Source organism: Ovis canadensis, chromosome 22 (assembly GCF_042477335.2).
Source record: "Ovis canadensis isolate MfBH-ARS-UI-01 breed Bighorn chromosome 22, ARS-UI_OviCan_v2, whole genome shotgun sequence".
Taxonomy (NCBI): Eukaryota; Metazoa; Chordata; class Mammalia; order Artiodactyla; family Bovidae; genus Ovis; species Ovis canadensis.
Window position 1 is genome coordinate 5506901 of NC_091266.1, and position 23985 is coordinate 5530885.

The window sequence follows — 23985 nt, forward strand, 5'->3', positions numbered from 1 at the left end:
AACAGGTTCCTCTGGAATGGACTGACACATCTGGGGGACTCTTGGAATGGTGGCACGACCCTGGAGTTCCTCTCGCCTTTCCTGTGGAGAGCGCCTCCTCTTGAGATGCGACGGGAACGCCGGGAATTCTTTCCCTACGAAACAGGGAAAGGATCCCTCATCTCGAGCTAGGAGACGGAAACGGGGCTCCCCTGGATGTGTGCGGGACCCCACGTACTTCCTCTCGAGTGGAGACGGGTATGTCGGGGAACATCTTGAGTTGCAGCAAGGGTGTGAAGGACCCTTTGGAAGTTCCAGTGGTTAGACGTGATTAGCCTCGAGAAGCCTCAGCGGAAATGGGCCTCATCTCGCCTGGAGGGCAAAACCTCCTGGATTTTCTCGAGTTGCGGCAGGTGCTCTCGACTTACGACGGGGACCTCAGGGACCCGCTCTGGTGGCCTCAGGAAAGGCCAGTCCCCATGCGAGTTCCTCGGGGGCCTCTCGGGATTCCTCTCCCGTCGATGCCGGGGCCTAAGACCTTGTGTGGAGTCGGGGCCGGAACCTGAGGATTCCTCTCCAGTGCTGACATGGATCTTGGGGTACTTCTGGAGTCTCCCTAGGGGAGTCAGTCCTCGTCTCGAATGCGGGCATGCACTTGCGCTTTCCCCCAGGGCGGTAGCAGCAGTGTCACGCAGTCCGCCGCGTGGATCAAAGGATCTATGGTTTTCCCTCGAGTCTTTCCCACGAGGCTTTACCACGAGGCTTTCCCAAAGGGCTGTCCCACGTGCACACGTGGTGGGAGTCGATCCTCGGCTTGAACGTCAAGGCAGTGCAGGGAAAACAGGTTCCTCTGGAATGGACTGACACATCTGGGGGACTCTTTTAATGGTGGCACGTCCCTGGAGTTCCTCTCGCCTTTCCTGTGGAGAGCGCCTCCTCTTGAGATGCGACGGGAACGCCGGGAATTCTTTCCCTACGAAACAGGGAAAGGATCCCTCATCTCGAGCTAGGAGACGGAAACGGGGCTCCCCTGGATGTGTGCGGGACCCCACGTACTTCCTCTCGAGTGGAGACGGGTATGTCGGGGAACATCTTGAGTTGCAGCAAGGGTGTGAAGGACCCTTTGGAAATTCCAGTGGTTAGACGTGATTAGCCTCGAGAAGCCTCAGCGGAAATGGGCCTCATCTCGCCTGGAGGGCAAAACCTCCTGGATTTTCTCGAGTTGCGGCAGGTGCTCTCGACTTACGACGGGGACCTCAGGGACCCGCTCTGGTGGCCTCAGGAAAGGCCAGTCCCCATGCTAGTTCCTCGGGGGCCTCTCGGGATTCCTCTCCCGTCGATGCCGGGGCCTAAGACCTTGTGTGGAGTCGGGGCCGGAACCTGAGGATTCCTCTCCAGTGCTGACATGGATCTTGGGGTACTTCTGGAGTCTCCCCAGGGGAGTCAGTCCTCGTCTCGAATGCGGGCATGCACTTGCGCTTTCCTCCAGGGCGGTAGCAGCAGTGTCACGCAGTCCGCCGCGTGGATCAAAGGATCTATGGCTTTCCCTCGAGTCTTTCCCACGAGGCTTTCCCACGAGGCTTTACCACAGGGCTGTCCCACGTGCACACGTGGTGGGAGTCGATCCTCAGCTTGAACGTCAAGGCAGTGCAGGGAAAACAGGTTCCTCTGGAATGGACTGACACATCTGGGGGACTCTTGGAATGGTGGCACGACCCTGGAGTTCCTCTCGCCTTTCCTGTGGAGAGCGCCTCCTCTTGAGATGCGACGGGAACGCTGGGAATTCTTTCCCTACAAAACAGGGAAAGGATCCCTCATCTCGAGCTAGGAGGCGGAAACGGGGCTCCCCTGGATGTGTGCGGGACCCCACGTGTTTCCTCTCGAGTGGAGACGGGTATGTCGGGGAACTTCTTGAGTTGCAGCAAGGGTGTGAAGGACCCTTTGGAAGTTCCAGTGGTTAGACGTGATTAGCCTCGAGAAGCCTCAGCGGAAATGTGCCTCATCTCGCCTGTAGGGCAAAACCTCCTGAATTTTCTCGAGCTGCGGCAGGTGCTCTCGACTTACGACCAGGACCTCAGGGACCCGCTCTGGTGGCCTCAGGAAAGGCCAGTCCCCATGCGAGTTCCTCGGGGGCCTCTCGGGATTCCTCTCCCGTGGATGCCGGGGCCTAAGACCTTGTGTGGAGTCGGGGCCGGAACCTGAGGATTGCTCTCCAGTGCTGACATGGATCTTGGGGTACTTCTGGAGTCTCCCCAGGGGAGTCAGTCCTCGTCTCGAATGCGGGCATGCACTTGCGCTTACCTCCACAGCGGTAGCAGCAGTGTCACGCAGTCCACCGCATGGATCAAAGGATCTATGGTTTTCCCTCGAGTCTTTCCCACGAGGCTTTCCCACGAGGCTTTCCCACAGGGCTGTCCCACGTGCACACGTGGTGGGAGTCGATCCTCGGCTTGAACGTCAAGGCAGTGCAGGGAAAACAGGTTCCTCTGGAATGGACTGACACATCCGGGGGAGTCTTGGAATGGTGGCACGACCCTGGAGTTCCTCTCGCCTTTCCTGTTTAGAGCGCCTCCTCTTGAGATGCGACGGGAACGCCGGGAATTCTTTCCCTACGAAACAGGGAAAGGATCCCTCATCTCGAGCTAGGAGGCGGAAACGGGGCTCCCCTGGATGTGTGCGGGACCCCACGTGCTTCCTCTCGAGTGGAGACGGGTATGTCGGGGAACTTCTTCAGTTGCAGCAAGGGTGTGAAGGACCCTTTGGAAGTTCCAGTGGTTAGACGTGATTAGCCTCGAGAAGCCTCAGCGGAAATGGGCCTCATCTCGCCTGGAGGGCAAAACCTCCTGGATTTACTCGAGTTGCGGCAGGTGCTCTCGACTTACGACCGGGACCTCAGGGACCCGCTCTGGTGGCCTCAGGAAAGGCCAGTCCCCATGCGAGTTCCTCGGCGGCCTCTCGGGATTCCTCTCCCGTCGATGCCGGGGCCTAAGACCTTGTGTGGAGTCGGGGCCGGAACCTGAGGATTGCTCTCCAGTGCTGACATGGATCTTGGGGTACTTCTGGAGTCTCCCCAGGGGAGTCAGTCCTCGTCTCGAATGCGGGCATGCACTTGCGCTTTCCTCCAGAGCGGTAGCAGCAGTGTCCCGCAGTCCGCCGCGTGGATCAAAGGATCTATGGTTTTCCCTCCAGTCTTTCCCACGAGGCTTTCCGACGAGGCTTTCCCACAGGGCTGTCCCACGTGCACACGTGTTGGGAGTCGATCCTCGGCTTGAACGTCAAGGCAGTGCAGGGAAAACAGGTTCCTCTGGAATGGACTGACACATCCGGGGGAGTCTTGGAATGGTGGCACGACCCTGGAGTTCCTCTCGCCTTTCCTGTGGAGAGCGCCTCCTCTTGAGATGCGACGGGAACGCCGGGAATTCTTTCCCTACGAAACAGGGAAAGGATCCCTCATCTCGAGCTAGGAGGCGGAAACGGGGCTCCCCTGGATGTGTGCGGCACCCTCGTGCTTCCTCTCGAGTGGAGACGGGTATGTCGGGGAACTTCTTGAGTTGCAGCAAGGGTGAGAAGGACCCTTTGGATGTTCCAGTGGTTAGATGTGATTAGCCTCGAGAAGCATCAGCGGAAATGGGCCTCATCTCGCCTGCAGGGCAAAACCTCCTGGATTTTCTCGAGTTGCGGCAGGTGCTCTCGACTTACGACGGGGACCTCAGGGACCCGCTCTGATGACCTCAGGAAAGGCCAGTCCCCATGTGAGTTCCTCGGGGGCCTCTGGGGATTCCTCTCCCGTAGATGCCGGGGCCTAAGACCTTGTGTGGAGTCGGGGCCGGAACCTGAGGATTCCTCTCCAGTGCTGACATGGACCTTGGGGTACTTCTGGAGTCTCCCCAGGGGAGTCAGTCCTCGTCTCGAATGCGGGCATGCACTTGCGCTTTCCTCCAGGGCGGTAGCAGCAGTGTCACGCAGTCCGCCGCGTGGATCAAAGGATCTATGGTTTTCCCTCGAGTCTTTCCCACGAGGCTTTCCCACGAGGCTTTCCCACAGGGCTGTCCCACGTGCACACGTGCTGGGAGTCGATCCTCGGCTTGAACGTCAAGGCAGTGCAGGGAAAACAGGTTCCTCTGGAATGGACTGACACATCCGGGGGAGTCTTGGAATGGTGGCACGACCCTGGAGTTCCTCTCGCCTTTCCTGTGGAGAGCGCCTCCTCTTGAGATGCGACGGGAACGCCGGGAATTCTTTCCCTACGAAACAGGGAAAGGATCCCTCATCTCGAGCTAGGAGGCGGAAACGGGGCTCCCCTGGATGTGTGCGGGACCCCACGTGCTTCCTCTCGAGTGGAAACGGGTATGTCGGGGAACTTCTTGAGTTGCAGCAAGGGTGTGAAGGACCCTTTGGAAGTTCCAGTGGTTAGATGTGATTAGCCTCGAGAAGCCCCAGCGGAAATGGGCCTCATCTCGCCTGGAGGGCAAAACCTCCTGGATTTTCTCGAGTTGCGGCAGGTGCTCTCGACTTACGACGGGGACCTCAGGGACCCGCTCTGGTGGCCTCAGGAAAGGCCAGTCCCCATGCGAGTTCCTCGGGGGCCTCTCGGGATTCCTCTCCCGTAGATGCCGGGGCCTAAGACCTTGTGTGGAGTGGGGGCCGGAACCTGAGGATTCCTCTCCAGTGCTGACATGGATCTTGGGGTACTTCTGGAGTCTCCCCAGGGGAGTCAGTCCTCGTCTCGAATGCGGGCATGCACTTGCGCTTTCCTCCAGGGCGGTAGCAGCAGTGTCACGCAGTCCGCCGCGTGGATCAAAGGATCTATGGTTTTCCCTCGAGTCTTTCCCACAAGGCTTTCCCACGAGGCTTTCCCACAGGGCTGTCCCACGTGCACACGTGGTGGGAGTCGATCCTCGGCTTGAACCTCAAGGCAGTGCAGGGAAAACAGGTTCCTCTGGAATTCACTGACACATCTGGGGAACTCTTGGAATGGTGGCACGACCCTGGAGTTCCTCTCGCCTTTCCTGTGGAGAGCGCCTGCTCGTGAGATGCGACGGGAACGCCGGGAAATCTTTCCCTACGAAACAGGGAAAGGATCCCTCATCTCGAGCTAGCAGGCGGAAACGGGGCTCCCCTGGATGTGTGCGGGACCCTCGTGCTTCCTCTAGAGTGGAGACGGGTATGTCGGGGAACTTCTTGAGTTGCAGCTAGTGTGTGAAGGACCCTTTGGAAGTTCCAGTGGTTAGATGTGATTAGCCTCGCGAAGCCTCAGCGGAAATGGGCCTCATCACGCCTGGAGGGCAAAACCTCCTGGATTTTCTCGAGTTGCGGCAGGTGCTCTCGACTTATGACGGGGACCTCAGGGACCCGCTCTGGAGGCCTCAGGAAAGGCCAGTCCCCATGCGAGTTCCTCGGGGGCCTCTCGGGATTCCTCTCCCGTCGATGCCGGGGCCTAGGACCTTGTGTGGAGTCGGGGCCGGAACCTGAGGATTCCTCTCCAGTGCTGACATGGATCTTGGGGTACTTCTGGAGTCCCCCCAGGGGAGTCAGTCCTCGTCTCGAATGCGGGCATGCACTTGCGCTTTCCTCCAGAGCGGTAGCAGCAGTGTCACGCAGTCCGCCGCGTGGATCAAAGGATCTATGGTTTTCCCACGAGTCTTTCCCACGAGGCTTTCCCACGAGGCTTTCCCACAGGGCTGTCCCACGTGCACACGTGGTGGGAGTCGATCATTGGCTTGAACGTCAAGGCAGTGCAGGGAAAACAGCTTCCTCTGTAATGGACTGACACATCTGGGGGTCTCTTGGAATGGTGGCACGACCCTGGAGTTCCTCTCGCCTTTCCTGTGGAGAGCGCCTCCTCTTGAGATGCGACGGGAACGCCGGGAATTCTTTCCCTACGAAACAGGGAAAGGATCCCTCATCTCGGGCTAGGAGGCGGAAATGGGGCTCCCCTGGATGTGTGCGGGACCCCACGTGCTTCCTCTCGAGTGGAGACGGCTATGTCGGGGAACTTCTTGAGTTGCAGCAAGGGTGTGAAAGACCCTTTGGAAGTTCCAGTGGTTAGATGTGATTAGCCTCGAGAAGCCTCAGCGGAAATGGGCCTCATCTCGCCTGGAGGGCAAAACCTCCTGGATTTTCTCGAGTTGCGGCAGGTGCTCTCGACTTACGACGGGGACCTCAGGGACCCGCTCTGGTGGCCTCAGGAAAGGCCAGTCCCCATGCGAGTTCTTCGGGGGCCTCTCGGGATTCCTCTCCCGTCGATGCCGGGGCCTAAGACCTTGTGTTTAGTCGGGGCCGGAACCTGAGGATTCCTCTCCAGTGCTGACATGGATCTTGGGGTACTTCTGGAGTCTCCCCAGGGGAGTCAGTCCTCGTCTCGAATGCGGGCATGCACTTGCGCTTTCCTCCAGAGCGGTAGCAGCAGTGTCACGCAGTCCGCCGCGTGGATCAAAGGATCTATGGTTTTCCCTCGAGTCTTTCCCACGAGGCTTTCCCACGAGGCTTTCCCACAGGGCTGTCCCACGTGCACACGTGGTGGGAGTCGATCCTCGGCTTGAACGTCAAGGCAGTGCAGGGAAAACAGGTTCCTCTGGAATGGACTGACACATCTGGGGGACTCTTGGAATGGTGTCACGAACCTGGAGTTCCTCTCGCCTTTCCTGTGGAGAGCGCCTCCTCTTGAGATGCGACGGGAACGCCGGGAATTCTTTCCCTACGAAACGGGGAAAGGATCCCTCATCTCGAGCTAGGAGGCGGAAACGGGGCTCCCCTGGATGTGTGCGGGACCCCACGTGCTTCCTCTCGAGTGGAGACGGGTATGTCGGGGAATTTCTTGAGTTGCAGCAAGGGTGTGAAGGACCCTTTGGAAGTTCCAGTGGTTAGATGTGATTGGCCTCGAGAAGCCTCAGCGGAAATGGGCCTCATCTGGCCTGGAGGGCAAAACCTCCTGGATTTTCTCGAGTTGCGGCACGTGCTCCCGACTTACGACGGGGACCTCAGGGACCCGCTCTGGTGGCCTCAGGAAAGGCCAGTCCCCATGCGAGTTCCTCGGGGGCCTCTCGGGATTCCTCTCCCGTCGATGCCGGGGCCTAAGACCTTGTGTGGAGTCGGGGCCGGAACCTGAGGATTCCTCTCCAGTGCTGACATGGATCTTGGGGTACTTCTGGAGTCTCCCCAGGGGAGTCAGTCCTCGTCTCGAATGCGGGCATGCACTTGCGCTTTCCTCCAGAACGGTAGCAGCAGTGTCACGCAGTCCGCCCAATGGATCAAAGGATCTATGGTTTTCCCTCGAGTCTTTTCCACGAGGCTTTCCCACGAGGCTTTCGCACAGGGCTGTCCCACGTGCACACGTGGTGGGAGTCGATCCTCGGCTTGAACGTCAAGGCAGTGCAGGGAAAACAGGTTCCTCTGGAATGGACTGACACATTTGGGGTCTCTTGGAATGGTGGCACGACCCTGGAGTTCCTCTCGCCTTTCCTTTGGAGAGCGCCTCCTCTTGAGATGCGACGGGAACGCCGGGAATTCTTTCCCTACCAAACAGGGAAAGGATCCCTCATCTCAAGCTAGGAGGCGGAAACGGGGCTCCCCTGGAGGTGTGCGGGACCCACGTGCTTCCTCTCGAGTGGAGACGGGTATGTCGGGGATCTTCTTGAGTTGCAGCAAGGGTGTGAAGGACCCTTTGGAAGTTCCAGTGGTTAGACGTGATTAGCCTCGAGAAGCCTCAGCGGAAATGGGCCTCATCTGGCCTGGAGGGCAAAACCTCCTGGATTTTCTCGAGTTGCGGCAGGTGCTCTCGACTTACGACGGGGACCTCAGAGACCCGCTCTGGTGGCCTCAGGAAAGGCCAGTCCCCATGCGAGTTCCTCGGGGGCCTCTGGGGATTCATCTCCCGTCGATGCCGGGGCCTAAGACCTTGTGTGGAGTCGGGGCCGGAACCTGAGGATTCCTCTCCAGTGCTGACATGGATCTTGGGGTACTTCTGGAGTCTCCCCAGGGGAGTCAGTCCTCGTCTCGAATGCGGGCATGCACTTGCGCTTTCCTCCAGAGCGGTAGCAGCAGTGTCACGCAGTCCGCCGCGTGGATCAAAGGATCTATGGTTTTCCCTCGAGTCTTTCCCACGAGGCTTACCCACGACGCTTTCCCATAGGGCTGTCCCACGTGCACACGTGGTGGGAGTCGATCCTCGGCTTGAACGTCAAGGCAGTGCAGGGAAAACAGGTTCCTCTGGAATGGACTGACACATCTGGGGGACTCTTGGAATGGTGGCACGACCCTTCAGTTCCTCTCGTCTTTCCTGTGGAGAGCGCCTCCTCTTGAAATGCGCCGGGAACGCCGGGATTTCTTTTCCTACGAAACAGGGAAAGGATCCCGCATCTCGAGCTAGGAGGCAGAAACGGGGCTCCCCTGGATGTGTGCGGGACCCACGTTCTTCCTCTCGAGTGGAGACGGGTATGTCGGGGAACTTCTTGAGTTGCAGCAAGGGTGTGAAGGACCCTTTGGAAGTTCCAGTGGTTAGACGTGATTAGCCTCGAGAAGCCTCAGCGGAAATGGGCCTCATCTCGCCTGGAGGGCAAAACCTCCTGGATTTTCTCGAGTTGCGGCAGGTGCTCTCGACCTACGACGGGGACCTCAGGGACCCGCTCTGGTGGCCTCAGGAAAAGCCAGTCCCCATGCGAGTTCCTCGGGGGCCTCTGGGGATTCATCTCCCGTCGATGCCGGGGCCTAAGTCCTTGTGTGCAGTCGGGGTCGGAACCTGAGGATTCCTCTCCAGTGCTGACATGGACCTTGGGGTACTTCTGGAGTCTCCCCAGGGGAGTCAGTCCTCGTCTCGAATGAGGGCATGCACTTGCGCTTTCCTCCAGAGCGGTAGCAGCAGTGTCACGCAGTCCGCCACGTGGATCAAAGGATCTATGGTTTTCCCTCGAGTCTTTTCCACGAGGCTTTCCCACGAGGCTTTCCCACAGGGCTTTCCCACGTGCACACGTGGTAGGAGTCGATCCTCGGCTTGAACGTCAAGGCAGTGCAGGGAAAACAGGTTCCTCTGGAATGGACTGACACATCTGGGGGACTCTTGGAATGGTGGCACGACCCTGGAGTTCCTCTCTCCTTTCCTGTGGAAAGCGCCTCCTCTTGAGATGCGACGGGAACGCCGGGAATTCTTTCCCTACGAAACAGGGAAAGGATCCCTCATCTCGAGCTAGGAGGCGGAAACGGGGCTCCCCTGGATGTGTGCGGGACACTACGTGCTTCCTCTCGAGTGGAGACGGGTATGTCGGGGAACTTCTTGAGTTGCAGCAATGGTGTGAAGGACCCTTTGGAAGTTCCAGTGGTTAGATGTGATTGGCCTCGAGAAGCCTCAGCGGAAATGGGCCTCATCTCGCCTGGAGGGCAAAACCTCCTGGATTTTCTCGAGTTGCGGCAGGTGCTCTCGACTTACGACGGGGACCTCAGGGAACCGCTCTGGTGGCCTCAGGAAAGGCCAGTCCCCATGCGAGTTCTTCGGGGGCCTCTCGGGATTCCTCTCCCGTTGATGCCGGGGCCTAAGACCTTGTGTGGAGTCGGGGCCGGAACCTGAGGATTCCTCTCCAGTGCTGACATGGATCTTGGGGTACTTCTGGAGTCTCCCCAGGGGAGTCAGTCCTCGTCTCGAATGCGGGCATGCACTTGCGCTTTCCTCCAGAGCGGTAGCAGCAGTGTCACGCAGTCCGCCGCGTGGATCAAAGGATCTATGGTTTTCCCTCGAGTCTTTCCCACGAGGCTTTCCCACGAGGCTTTCCCACAGGGCTGTCCCACGTGCACACGTGGTGGGAGTCGATCCTCGGCTTGAACGTCAAGGCAGTGCAGGGAAAACAGGTTCCTCTGGAATGGACTGACACATCTGGGGGACTCTTGGAATGGTGTCACGAACCTGGAGTTCCTCTCGCCTTTCCTGTGGAGAGCGCCTCCTCTTGAGATGCGACGGGAACGCCGGGAATTCTTTCCCTACGAAACGGGGAAAGGATCCCTCATCTCGAGCTCGGAGGCGGAAACGGGGCTCCCCTGGATGTGTGCGGGACCACACGTGCTTCCTCTCGAGTGGAGACGGGTATGTCGGGGAACTTCTTGAGTTGCAGCAATGGTGTGAAGGACCCTTTGGAAGTTCCAGTGGTTAGATGTGATTGGCCTCGAGAAGCCTCAGCGGAAATGGGCCTCATCTCGCCTGGAGGGCAAAACCTCCTGGATTTTCTCGAGTTGCGGCACGTGCTCTCGACTTACGACGGGGACCTCAGGGACCCGCTCTGGTGGCCTCAGGAAAGGCCAGTCCCCATGCGAGTTCCTCGGGGGCCTCTCGGGATTCCTCTCCCGTCGATGCCGGGGCCTAAGACCTTGTGTGGAGTCGGGGCCGGAACCTGAGGATTCCTCTCCAGTGCTGACATGGATCTTGGGGTACTTCTGGAGTCTCCCCAGGGGAGTCAGTCCTCGTCTCGAATGCGGGCATGCACTTGCGCTTTCCTCCAGAACGGTAGCAGCAGTGTCACGCAGTCCGCCCAATGGATCAAAGGATCTATGGTTTTCCCTCGAGTCTTTTCCACGAGGCTTTCCCAGGAGGCTTTCCCACAGGGCTGTCCCACGTGCACACGTGGTGGGAGTCGATCCTCGGCTTGAACGTCAAGGCAGTGCAGGGAAAACAGGTTCCTCTGGAATGGACTGACACATTTGGGGTCTCTTGGAATGGTGGCACGACCCTGGAGTTCCTCTCGCCTTTCCTTTGGAGAGCGCCTCCTCTTGAGATGCGACGGGAACGCCGGGAATTCTTTCCCTACCAAACAGGGAAAGGATCCCTCATTTCGAGCTAGGAGGCGGAAACGGGGCTCCCCTGGAGGTGTGCGGGACCCACGTGCTTCCTCTCGAGTGGAGACGGGTATGTCGGGGATCTTCTTGAGTTGCAGCAAGGGTGTGAAGGACCCTTTGGAAGTTCCAGTGGTTAGACGTGATAAGCCTCGAGAAGCCTCAGCGGAAATGGGCCTCATCGCGCCTGGAGGGCAAAACCTCCTGGATTTTCTCGAGTTGCGGCAGGTGCTCTCGACTTACGACGGGGACCTCAGGTACCCGCTCTGGTGGCCTCAGGAAAGGCCAGTCCTGATGCGAGTTCCTCGGGGGCCTCTCGGTATTCCTCTCCCGTCGATGCCGGGGCCTAAGACCTTGTGTGGAGTCGGGGCCGGAACCTGAGGATTCCTCTCCAGTGCTGACATGGATCTTGGGGTACTTCTGGAGTCTCCCCAGGGGAGTCAGTCCTCGTCTCGAATGCGGGCATGCACTTGCGCTTTCCTCCAGAGCGGTAGCAGCAGTGTCACGCAGTCCGCCGCGTGGATCAAAGGATCTATGGTTTTCCCTCGAGTCTTTCCCACGAGGCTTACCCACGACGCTTTCCCATAGGGCTGTCCCACGTGCACACGTGGTGGGAGTCGATCCTCGGCTTGAACGTCAAGGCAGTGCAGGGAAAATAGGTTCCTCTGGAATGGACTGACACATCTGGGGGACTCTTGGAATGGTGGCACGACCCTTCAGTTCCTCTCGCCTTTCCTGTGGAGAGCGCCTCCTCTTGAGATGCGCCGGGAACTCCGGGAATTCTTTTCCTACGAAACAGGGAAAGGATCCCGCATCTCGAGCTAGGAGGCAGAAACGGGGCTCCCCTGGATGTGTGCGGGACCCACGTTCTTCCTCTCGAGTGGAGATGGGTATGTCGGGGAACTTCTTGAGTTGCAGCAAGGGTGTGAAGGACCCTTTGGAAGTTCCAGTGGTTAGACGTGATTAGCCTCGAGAAGCCTCAGCGGAAATGGGCCTCATCTCGCCTGGAGGGCAAAACCTCCTGGATTTTCTCGAGTTGCGGTAGGTGCTCTCGAGCTACGACGGGGACCTCAGGGACCCGCTCTGGTGGCCTCAGGAAAGGCCAGTCCCCATGCGAGTTCCGCGGGGGCCTCTGGGGATTGATCTCCCGTCGATGCCGGGGCCTAAGTCCTTGTGTGGAGTCGGGGTCGGAACCTGAGGATTCCTCTCCAGTGCTGACATGGATCTTGGGGTACTTCTGGAGTCTCCCCAGGGGAGTCAGTCTTCGTCTCGAATGCCGGCATGCACTTGCGCTTTCCTCCAGAGCGGTAGCAGCAGTGTCACGCAGTCCGCCGCATGGATCAAAGGATCTATGGTTTTCCCTCGAGTCTTTTCCACGAGGCTTTCCCTCGAGGCTTTCCCACAGGGCTGTCCCACGTGCACACGTGATGGGAGTCGATCCTTGGCTTGAACGTCAAGGCAGTGCAGGGAAAACAGGTTCCTCTGGAATGGACTGACACATCTGGGGGACTCTTGGAATGGTGGCACGACCCTGGAGTTCCTCTCGCCTTTCCTGTGGAGAGCGCCTCCTCTAGAGATGCGACGGGAACGCCGGGAATTCATTCCCTACGAAACAGGGAAAGGATCCCTCATCTCGAGCTAGGAGGCGGAAACGGGGCTCACCTGGATGTGTGCGGGACACCACGTGCTTCCATTCTAGTGGAGACGGGTATGTCGGGGAACTTCTTGAGTTGCAGCAATGGTGTGAAGGACCCTTTGGAAGTTCCAGTGGTTAGATGTGATTGGCCTCGAGAAGCCTCAGCGGAAATGGGCCTCATCTCGCCTGGAGGGCAAAACCTCCTGGATTTTCTCGAGTTGCGGCAGGTGCTCTCGACTTACGACGGGGACCTCAGGGACCCGCTCTGGTGGCCTCAGGAAAGGCCAGTCCCCATGCGAGTTCCTCGGGGGCCTCTCGGGATTCCTCTCCCGTCGATGCCGGGGCCTAAGACCTTGTGTGGAGTCGGGGCCGGAACCTGAGGATTCCTCTCCAGTGCTGACATGGATCTTGGGGTACTTCTGGAGTCTCCCCAGGGGAGTCAGTCCTCGTCTCGAATGCGGGCATGCACTTGCGCTTTCCTCCAGAACGGTAGCAGCAGTGTCACGCAGTCCGCCCAATGGATCAAAGGATCTATGGTTTTCCCTCGAGTCTTTCCCACGAGGCTTTCCCACGAGGCTTTCCCACAGGGCTTTCCCACGTGCACACGTGGTGGGAGTCGATCCTCGGCTTGAACGTCAAGGCAGTGCAGGGAAAACAGGTTCCTCTGGAATGGACTGACACATCTGGGGGACTCTTGGAATGGTGGCACGACCCTGGAGTTCCTCTCGCCTTTCCTGTGGAGAGCGCCTCCTCTTGAAATGCGACGGGAACGCCGGGAATTCTTTCCCTACGAAACAGGGAAAGGATCCCTCATCTCGAGCTAGGAGGCGGAAACGGGGCTCCCCTGGATGTGTGCGGGACACCACGTGCTTCCTCTCGAGTGGAGACGGGTATGTCGGGGAACTTCTTGAGTTGCAGCAATGGTGTGAAGGACCCTTTGGAAGTTCCAGTGGTTAGATGTGATTGGCCTCGAGAAGCCTCAGCGGAAATGGGCCTCATCTCGCCTGGAGGGCAAAACCTCCTGGATTTTCTCGAGTTGCGGCAGGTGCTCTCGACTTACGACGGGGACCTCAGGGAACCGCTCTGGTGGCCTCAGGAAAGGCCAGTCTCCATGCGAGTTCTTCGGGGGCCTCTCGGGATTCCTCTCCCGTTGATGCCGGGGCCTAAGACCTTGTGTGGAGTCGGGGCCGGAACCTGAGGATTCCTCTCCAGTGCTGACATGGATCTTGGGGTACTTCTGGAGTCTCCCCAGGGGAGTCAGTCCTCGTCTCGAATGCGGGCATGCACTTGCGCTTTCCTCCAGAGCGGTAGCAGCAGTGTCACGCAGTCCGCCGCGTGGATCAAAGGATCTATGGCTTTCCCTCGAGTCTTTCCCACGAGGCTTTCCCACGAGGCTTTCCCACAGGGCTGTCCCACGTGCACACGTGGTGGGAGACGATCCTCGGCTTGAACGTCAAGGCAGTGCAGGGAAAACAGGTTCCTCTGGAATGGACTGACACATTTGGGGTCTCTTGGAATGGTGGCACGACCCTGGAGTTCCTCTCGCCTTTCCTTTGGAGAGCGCCTCCTCTTGAGATGCGACGGGAACGCCGGGAATCCTTTCCCTACCAAACAGGGAAAGGATCCCTCATCTCGAGCTAGGAGGCGGAAACGGGGCTCCCCTGGAGGTGTGCGGGACCCACGTGCTTCCTCTCGAGTGGAGACGGGTATGTCGGGGAACTTCTGGAGTTGCAGCAAGGGTGTGAAGGACCCTTTGGAAGTTCCAGTGGTTAGACGTGATTAGCCTCGAGAAGCCTCAGCGGAAATGGGCCTCATCGCGCCTGGAGGGCAAAACCTCCTGGATTTTCTCGAGTTGCGGCAGGTGCTCTCGACTTACGACGGGGACCTCAGAGACCCGCTCTGGTGGCCTCAGGAAAGGCCAGTCCTGATGCGAGTTCCTCGGGGGCCTCTCGGTATTCCTCTCCCGTCGATGCCGGGGCCTAAGACCTTGTGTGGAGTCGGGGCCGGAACCTGAGGATTCCTCTCCAGTGCTGACATGGATCTTGGGGTACTTCTGGAGTCTCCCCAGGGGAGTCAGTCCTCGTCTCGAATGCGGGCATGCACTTGCGCTTTCCTCCAGAGCGGTAGCAGCAGTGTCACGCAGTCCGCCGCGTGGATCAAAGGATCTATGGTTTTCCCTCGAGTCTTTCCCACGAGGCTTACCCACGACGCTTTCCCATAGGGCTGTCCCACGTGCACACGTGGTGGGAGTCGATCCTCGGCTTGAACGTCAAGGCAGTGCAGGGAAAATAGGTTCCTCTGGAATGGACTGACACATCTGGGGGACTCTTGGAATGGTGGCACGACCCTTCAGTTCCTCTCGCCTTTCCTGTGGAGAGCGCCTCCTCTTGAGATGCGCCGGGAACTCCGGGAATTCTTTTCCTACGAAACAGGGAAAGGATCCCGCATCTCGAGCTAGGAGGCAGAAACGGGGCTCCCCTGGATGTGTGCGGGACCCACGTTCTTCCTCTCGAGTGGAGACGGGTATGTCGGGGAACTTCTTGAGTTGCAGCAAGGGTGTGAAGGACCCTTTGGAAGTTCCAGTGGTTAGACGTGATTAGCCTCGAGAAGCCTCAGCGGAAATGGGCCTCATCTCGCCTGGAGGGCAAAACCTCCTGGATTTTCTCGAGTTGCGGCAGGTGCTCTCGACCTACGACGGGGACCTCAGGGACCCGCTCTGGTGGCCTCAGGAAAGGCCAGTCCCCATGCGAGTTCCTCGGGGGCCTCTGGGGATTCATCTCCCGTCGATGCCGGGGCCTAAGTCCTTGTGTGGAGTCGGGGTCGGAACCTGAGGATTCCTCTCCAGTGCTGACATGGATCTTGGGGTACTTCTGGAGTCTCCCCATGGGAGTCAGTCTTCGTCTCGAATGCCGGCATGCACTTGCGCTTTCCTCCAGAGCGGTAGCAGCAGTGTCACGCAGTCCGCCGCGTGGATCAAAGGATCTATGGTTTTCCCTCGAGTCTTTTCCACGAGGCTTTCCCTCGAGGCTTTCCCACAGGGCTGTCCCACGTGCACACGTGATGGGAGTCGATCCTTGGCTTGAACGTCAAGGCAGTGCAGGGAAAACAGGTTCCTCTGGAATGGACTGACACATCTGGGGGACTCTTGGAATGGTGGCACGACCCTGGAGTTCCTCTCGCCTTTCCTGTGGAGAGCGCCTCCTCTTGAGATGCGACGGGAACGCCGGGAATTCTTTCCCTACGAAACAGGGAAAGGATCCCTCATCTCGAGCTAGGAGGCGGAAACGGGGCTCCCCTGGATGTGTGCGGGACCCCACGTGCTTCCTCTCGAGTGGAGACGGGTATGTCGGGGAACTTCTTGAGTTGCAGCAATGGTGTGAAGGACCCTTTGGAAGTTCCAGTGGTTAGATGTGATTGGACTCGAGAAGCCTCAGCGGAAATGGGCCTCATCTGGCCTGGAGGGCAAAACCTCCTGGATTTTCTCGAGTGGCGGCAGGTGCTCTCGACTTACGACGGGGAACTCAGGGACCCGCTCTGGTGGCCTCAGGAAAGGCCAGTCCCCATGCGAGTTCCTCGGGGGCCTCTCGGGATTCCTCTCCCGTCGAAGCCGGGGCCTAAGACCTTGTGTGGAGTCGGGGCCGGAACCTGAGGATTCCTCTCCAGTGCTGACATGGATCTTGGGGTACTTCTGGAGTCTCCCCAGGGGAGTCAGTCCTCGTCTCGAATGCGGGCATGCACTTGCGCTTTCCTCCAGAGCGGTAGCAGCAGTGTCACGCAGTCCGCCGCGTGGATCAAAGGATCTATGGTTTTCCCTCGAGTCTTTCCCACGAGGCTTACCCACGACGCTTTCCCATAGGGCTGTCCCACGTGCACACGTGGTGGGAGTCGATCCTCGGCTTGAACGTCAAGGCAGTGCAGGGAAAACAGGTTCCTCTGGAATGGACTGACACATCTGGGGGACTCTTGGAATGGTGGCGCGACCCTTCAGTTCCTCTCGCCTTTCCTGTGGAGAGCTCCTCCTCTTGAGATGCGCCGGGAATGCCGGGAATTCTTTTCCTACGAAACAGGGAAAGGATCCCGCATCTCGAGCTAGGAGGCGGAAACGGGGCTCCCCTGGATGTGTGCGGGACCCCACGTGCTTCCTCTCGAGTGGAGACGGGTATGTCGGGGAACTTCTTGAGTTGCAGCAATGGTGTGAAGGACCCTTTGGAAGTTCCAGTGGTTAGATGTGATTGGCCTCGAGAAGCCTCAGCGGAAATGGGCCTCATCTCGCCTGGAGGGCAAAACTTCCTGGATTTTCTCGAGTTGCGGCAGGTGCTCTCGACTTACGACGGGGACCTCAGGGAACCGCTCTGGTGGCCTCAGGAAAGGCCAGTCCCCTTGCGAGTTCTTCGGGGGCCTCTCGGGATTCCTCTCCCGTTGATGCCGGGGCCTAAGACCTTGTGTGGAGTCGGGGCCGGAACCTGAGGATTCCTCTCCAGTGCTGACATGGATCTTGGGGTACTTCTGGAGTCTCCCCAGGGGAGTCAGTCCTCGTCTCGAATGCGGGCATGCACTTGCGCTTTCCTCCAGAGCGGTAGCAGCAGTGTCACGCAGTCCGCCGCGTGGATCAAAGGATCTATGGTTTTCCCTCGAGTCTTTCCCACGAGGCTTTCCCACGAGGCTTTCCCACAGGGCTGTCCCACGTGCACACGTGGTGGGAGTCGATCCTCGGCTTGAACGTCAAGGCAGTGCAGGGAAAACAGGTTCCTCTGGAATGGACTGACACATCTGGGGGACTCTTGGAATGGTGTCACGAACCTGGAGTTCCTCTCGCCTTTCCTGTGGAGAGCGCCTCCTCTTGAGATGCGACGGGAACGCCGGGAATTCTTTCCCTACGAAACGGGGAAAGGATCCCTCATCTCGAGCTAGGAGGCGGAAACGGGGCTCCCCTGGATGTGTGCGGGACCCCACGTGCTTCCTCTCGAGTGGAGACGGGTATGTCGGGGAACTTCTTGAGTTGCAGCAATGGTGTGAAGGACCCTTTGGAAGTTCCAGTGGTTAGATGTGATTGGCCTCGAGAAGCCTCAGCGGAAATGGGCCTCATCTCGCCTGGAGGGCAAAACCTCCTGGATTTTCTCGAGTTGCGGCACGTGCTCTCGACTTACGACGGGGACCTCAGGGACCCGCTCTGGTGGCCTCAGGAAAGGCCAGTCCCCATGCGAGTTCCTCGGGGGCCTCTCGGGATTCCTCTCCCGTCGATGCCGGGGCCTAAGACCTTGTGTGGAGTCGGGGCCGGAACCTGAGGATTCCTCTCCAGTGCTGACATGGATCTTGGGGTACTTCTGGAGTCTCCCCAGGGGAGTCAGTCCTCGTCTCGAATGCGGGCATGCACTTGCGCTTTCCTCCAGAACGGTAGCAGCAGTGTCACGCAGTCCGCCCAATGGATCAAAGGATCTATGGTTTTCCCTCGAGTCTTTTCCACGAGGCTTTCCCACGAGGCTTTCCCACAGGGCTGTCCCACGTGCACACGTGGTGGGAGTCGATCCTCGGCTTGAACGTCAAGGCAGTGCAGGGAAAACAGGTTCCTCTGGAATGGACTGACACATTTGGGGTCTCTTGGAATGGTGGCACGACCCTGGAGTTCCTCTCGCCTTTCCTTTGGAGAGCGCCTCCTCTTGAGATGCGACGGGAACGCCGGGAATTCTTTCCCTACCAAACAGGGAAAGGATCCCTCATTTCGAGCTAGGAGGCGGAAACGGGGCTCCCCTGGAGGTGTGCGGGACCCACGTGCTTCCTCTCGAGTGGAGACGGGTATGTCGGGGATCTTCTTCAGTTGCAGCAAGGGTGTGAAGGACCCTTTGGAAGTTCCAGTGGTTAGACGTGATAAGCCTCGAGAAGCCTCAGCGGAAATGGGCCTCATCGCGCCTGGAGGGCAAAACCTCCTGGATTTTCTCGAGTTGCGGCAGGTGCTCTCGACTTACGACGGGGACCTCAGAGACCCGCTCTGGTGGCCTCAGGAAAGGCCAGTCCCCATGCGAGTTCCTCGGGGTCCTCTGGCGATTCATCTCCCGTCGATGCCGGGGCCTAAGACCTTGTGTGGAGTCGGGGCCGGAACCTGAGGATTCCTCTCCAGTGCTGACATGGATCTTGGCGTACTTCTGGAGTCTCCCCAGGGGAGTCAGTCCTCGTCTCGAATGCGGGCATGCACTTGCGCTTTCCTCCAGAGCGATAGCAGCAGTGTCACGCAGTCCGCCGCGTGGATCAAAGGATCTATGGTTTTCCCTCGAGTCTTTCCCACGAGGCTTACCCCCGACGCTTTCCCATAGGGCTGTCCCACGTGCACACGTGGTGGGAGTCGATCCTCGGCTTGAACGTCAAGGCAGTGCAGGGAATACAGGTTCCTCTGGAATGGACTGACACATCCGGGGGACTCTTGGAATGGTGGCGCGACCCTTCAGTTCCTCTCGCCTTTCCTGCGGAGAGCTCCTCCTCTTGAGATGCGCCGGGAATGCCGGGAATTCTTTCCCTACGAAACAGGGAAAGGATCCCGCATCTCGAGCTAGGAGGCGGAAACGGGGCTCCCCTGGATGTGTGCGGGACACCACGTGCTTCCTCTCGAGTGGAGACGGGTATGTCGGGGAACTTCTTGAGTTGCAGCAATGGTGTGAAGGACCCTTTGGAAGTTCCAGTGGTTAGATGTGATTGGCCTCGAGAAGCCTCAGCGGAAATGGGCCTCATCTCGCCTGGAGGGCAAAACTTCCTGGATTTTCTCGAGTTGCGGCAGGTGCTCTCGACTTACGACGGGGACCTCAGGGAACCGCTCTGGTGGCCTCAGGAAAGGCCAGTCCCCATGCGAGTTCTTCGGGGGCCTCTCGGGATTCCTCTCCCGTTGATGCCGGGGCCTAAGACCTTGTGTGGAGTCGGGGCCGGAACCTGAGGATTCCTCTCCAGTGCTGACATGGATCTTGGGGTACTTCTGGAGTCTCCCCAGGGGAGTCAGTCCTCGTCTCGAATGCGGGCATGCACTTGCGCTTTCCTCCAGAGCGGTAGCAGCAGTGTCACGCAGTCCGCCACGTGGATCAAAGGATCTATGGTTTTCCCTCGAGTCTTTCCCACGAGGCTTTCCCACGAGGCTTTCCCACAGGGCTGTCCCACGTGCACACGTGGTGGAAGTCGATCCTCGGCTTGAACGTCAAGGCAGTGCAGGGAAAACAGGTTCCTCTGGAATGGACTGACACATCTGGGGGACTCTTGGAATGGTGTCACGAACCTGGAGTTCCTCTCGCCTTTCCTGTGGAGAGCGCCTCCTCTTGAGATGCGACGGGAACGCCGGGAATTCTTTCCCTACGAAACGGGGAAAGGATCCCTCATCTCGAGCTAGGAGGCGGAAACGGGGCTCCCCTGGATGTGTGCGGGACCCCACGTGCTTCCTCTCGAGTGGAGACGGGTATGTCGGGGAACTTCTTGAGTTGCAGCAATGGTGTGAAGGACCCTTTGGAAGTTCCAGTGGTTAGATGTGATTGGCCTCGAGAAGCCTCAGCGGAAATGGGCCTCATCTCGCCTGGAGGGCAAAACCTCCTGGATTTTCTCGAGTTGCGGCACGTGCTCTCGACTTACGACGGGGACCTCAGGGACCCGCTCTGGTGGCCTCAGGAAAGGCCAGTCCCCATGCGAGTTCCTCGGGGGCCTCTCGGGATTCCTCTCCCGTCGATGCCGGGGCCTAAGACCTTGTGTGGAGTCGGGGCCGGAACCTGAGGATTCCTCTCCAGTGCTGACATGGATCTTGGGGTACTTCTGGAGTCTCCCCAGGGGAGTCAGTCCTCGTCTCGAATGCGGGCATGCACTTGCGCTTTCCTCCAGAACGGTAGCAGCAGTGTCACGCAGTCCGCCCAATGGATCAAAGGATCTATGGTTTTCCCTCGAGTCTTTTCCACGAGGCTTTCCCACGAGGCTTTCCCACAGGGCTGTCCCACGTGCACACGTTGTGGGAGTCGATCCTCGGCTTGAACGTCAAGGCAGTGCAGGGAAAACAGGTTCCTCTGGAATGGACTGACACATTTGGGGTCTCTTGGAATGGTGGCACGACCCTGGAGTTCCTCTCGCCTTTCCTTTGGAGAGCGCCTCCTCTTGAGATGCGACGGGAACGCCGGAAATTCTTTCCCTACCAAACAGGGAAAGGATCCCTCATTTCGAGCTAGGAGGCGGAAACGGGGCTCCCCTGGAGGTGTGCGGGACCCACGTGCTTCCTCTCGAGTGGAGACGGGTATGTCGGGGATCTTCTTGAGTTGCAGCAAGGGTGTGAAGGACCCTTTGGAAGTTCCAGTGGTTAGACGTGATAAGCCTCGAGAAGCCTCAGCGGAAATGGGCCTCATCGCGCCTGGAGGGCAAAACCTCCTGGATTTTCTCGAGTTGCGGCAGGTGCTCTCGACTTACGACGGGGACCTCAGAGACCCGCTCTGGTGGCCTCAGGAAAGGCCAGTCCCCATGCGAGTTCCTCGGGGTCCTCTGGGGATTCATCTCCCGTCGATGCCGGGGCCTAAGACCTTGTGTGGAGTCGGGGCCGGAACCTGAGGATTCCTCTCCAGTGCTGACATGGATCTTGGCGTACTTCTGGAGTCTCCCCAGGGGAGTCAGTCCTCGTCTCGAATGCGGGCATGCACTTGCGCTTTCCTCCAGAGCGGTAGCAGCAGTGTCACGCAGTCCGCCGCGTGGATCAAAGGATCTATGGTTTTCCCTCGAGTCTTTCCCACGAGGCTTACCCACGACGCTTTCCCATAGGGCTGTCCCACGTGCACACGTGGTGGGAGTCGATCCTCGGCTTGTACGTCAAGGCAGTGCAGGGAAAACAGGTTCCTCTTGAATGGACTGACACATCTGGGGGACTCTTGGAATGGTGGCACGACCCTTCAGTTCCTCTCGCCTTTCCTGTGGAGAGCGCCTCCTCTTGAAATGCGCTGGGAACGCCGGGATTTCTTTTCCTACGAAACAGGGAAAGGATCCCGCATCTCGAGCTAGGAGGCAGAAACGGGGCTTCCCTGGATGTGTGCGGGACCCACGTTCTTCCTCTCGAGTGGAGACGGGTATGTCGGGGAACTTCTTGAGTTGCAGCAAGGGTGTGAAGGACCCTTTGGAAGTTCCAGTGGTTAGACGTGATTAGCCTCGAGAAGCCTCAGCGGAAATGGGCCTCATCTCGCCTGGAGGGCAAAACCTCCTGGATTTTCTCGAGTTGCGGCAGGTGCTCTCGACTTACGACGGGGACCTCAGGGACCCGCTCTGGTGGCCTCAGGAAAGGCCAGTCCCCATGCGAGTTCCTCGGGGGCCTCTGGGGATTCATCTCCCGTCGATGCCGGGGCCTAAGTCCTTGTGTGGAGTCGGGGTCGGAACCTGAGGATTCCTCTCCAGTGCTGACATGGACCTTGGGGTACTTCTGGAGTCTCCCCAGGGGAGTCAGTCCTCGTCTCGAATGCGGGCATGCACTTGCGCTTTCCTCCAGAGCGGTAGCAGCAGTGTCACGCAGTCCGCCGCGTGGATCAAAGGATCTATGGCTTTCCCTCGAGTCTTTCCCACGAGGCTTTCCCACGAGGCTTTCCCACAGGGCTGTCCCACGTGCACACGTGGTGGGAGACGATCCTCGGCTTGAACGTCAAGGCAGTGCAGGGAAAACAGGTTCCTCTGGAATGGACTGACACATTTGGGGTCTCTTGGAATGGTGGCACGACCCTGGAGTTCCTCTCGCCTTTCCTTTGGAGAGCGCCTCCTCTTGAGATGCGACGGGAACGCCGGGAATTCTTTCCCTACCAAACAGGGAAAGGATCCCTCATCTCGAGCTAGGAGGCGGAAACGGGGCTCCCCTGGAGGTGTGCGGGACCCACGTGCTTCCTCTCGAGTGGAGACGGGTATGTCGGGGAACTTCTTGAGTTGCAGCAAGGGTGTGAAGGACCCTTTGGAAGTTCCAGTGGTTAGACGTGATTAGCCTCGAGAAGCCTCAGCGGAAATGGGCCTCATCGCGCCTGGAGGGCAAAACCTCCTGGATTTTCTCGAGTTGCGGCAGGTGCTCTCGACTTACGACGGGGACCTCAGAGACCCGCTCTGGTGGCCTCAGGAAAGGCCAGTCCTGATGCGAGTTCCTCGGGGGCCTCTCGGTATTCCTCTCCCGTCGATGCCGGGGCCTAAGACCTTGTGTGGAGTCGGGGCCGGAACCTGAGGATTCCTCTCCAGTGCTGACATGGATCTTGGGGAACTTCTGGAGTCTCCCCAGGGGAGTCAGTCCTCGTCTCGAATGCGGGCATGCACTTGCGCTTTCCTCCAGAGCGGTAGCAGCAGTGTCACGCAGTCCGCCGCGTGGATCAAAGGATCTATGGTTTTCCCTCGAGTCTTTCCCACGAGGCTTACCCACGACGCTTTCCCATAGGGCTGTCCCACGTGCACACGTGGTGGGAGTCGATCCTCGGCTTGAACGTCAAGGCAGTGCAGGGAAAATAGGTTCCTCTGGAATGGACTGACACATCTGGGGGACTCTTCGAATGGTGGCACGACCCTTCAGTTCCTCTCGCCTTTCCTGTGGAGAGCGCCTCCTCTTGAGATGCGCCGGGAACTCCGGGAATTCTTTTCCTACGAAACAGGGAAAGGATCCCGCATCTCGAGCTAGGAGGCAGAAACGGGGCTCCCCTGGATGTGTGCGGGACCCACGTTCTTCCTCTCGAGTGGAGACGGGTATGTCGGGGAACTTCTTGAGTTGCAGCAAGGGTGTGAAGGACCCTTTGGAAGTTCCAGTGGTTAGACGTGATTAGCCTCGAGAAGCCTCAGCGGAAATGGGCCTCATCTCGCCTGGAGGGCAAAACCTCCTGGATTTTCTCGAGTTGCGGCAGGTGCTCTCGACCTACGACGGGGACCTCAGGGACCCGCTCTGGTGGCCTCAGGAAAGGCCAGTCCCCATGCGAGTTCCTCGGGGGCCTCTGGGGATTCATCTCCCGTCGATGCCGGGGCCTAAGTCCCTGTGTGGAGTCGGGGTCGGAACCTGAGGATTCCTCTCCAGTGCTGACATGGATCTTGGGGTACTTCTGGAGTCTCCCCAGGGGAGTCAGTCTTCGTCTCGAATGCCGGCATGCACTTGCGCTTTCCTCCAGAGCGGTAGCAGCAGTGTCACGCAGTCCGCCGCGTGGATCAAAGGATCTATGGTTTTCCCTCGAGTCTTTTCCACGAGGCTTTCCCTCGAGGCTTTCCCACAGGGCTGTCCCACGTGCACACGTGATGGGAGTCGATCCTTGGCTTGAACGTCAAGGCAGTGCAGGGAAAACAGGTTACTCTGGAATGGACTGACACATCTGGGGGACTCTTGGAATGGTGGCACGACCCTGGAGTTCCTCTCGCCTTTCCTGTGGAGAGCGCCTCCTCTTGAGATGCGACGGGAACGCCGGGAATTCTTTCCCTACGAAACAGGGAAAGGATCCCTCATCTCGAGCTAGGAGGCGGAAACGGGGCTCCCCTGGATGTGTGCGGGACCCCACGTGCTTCCTCTCGAGTGGAGACGGGTATGTCGGGGAACTTCTTGAGTTGCAGCAATGGTGTGAAGGACC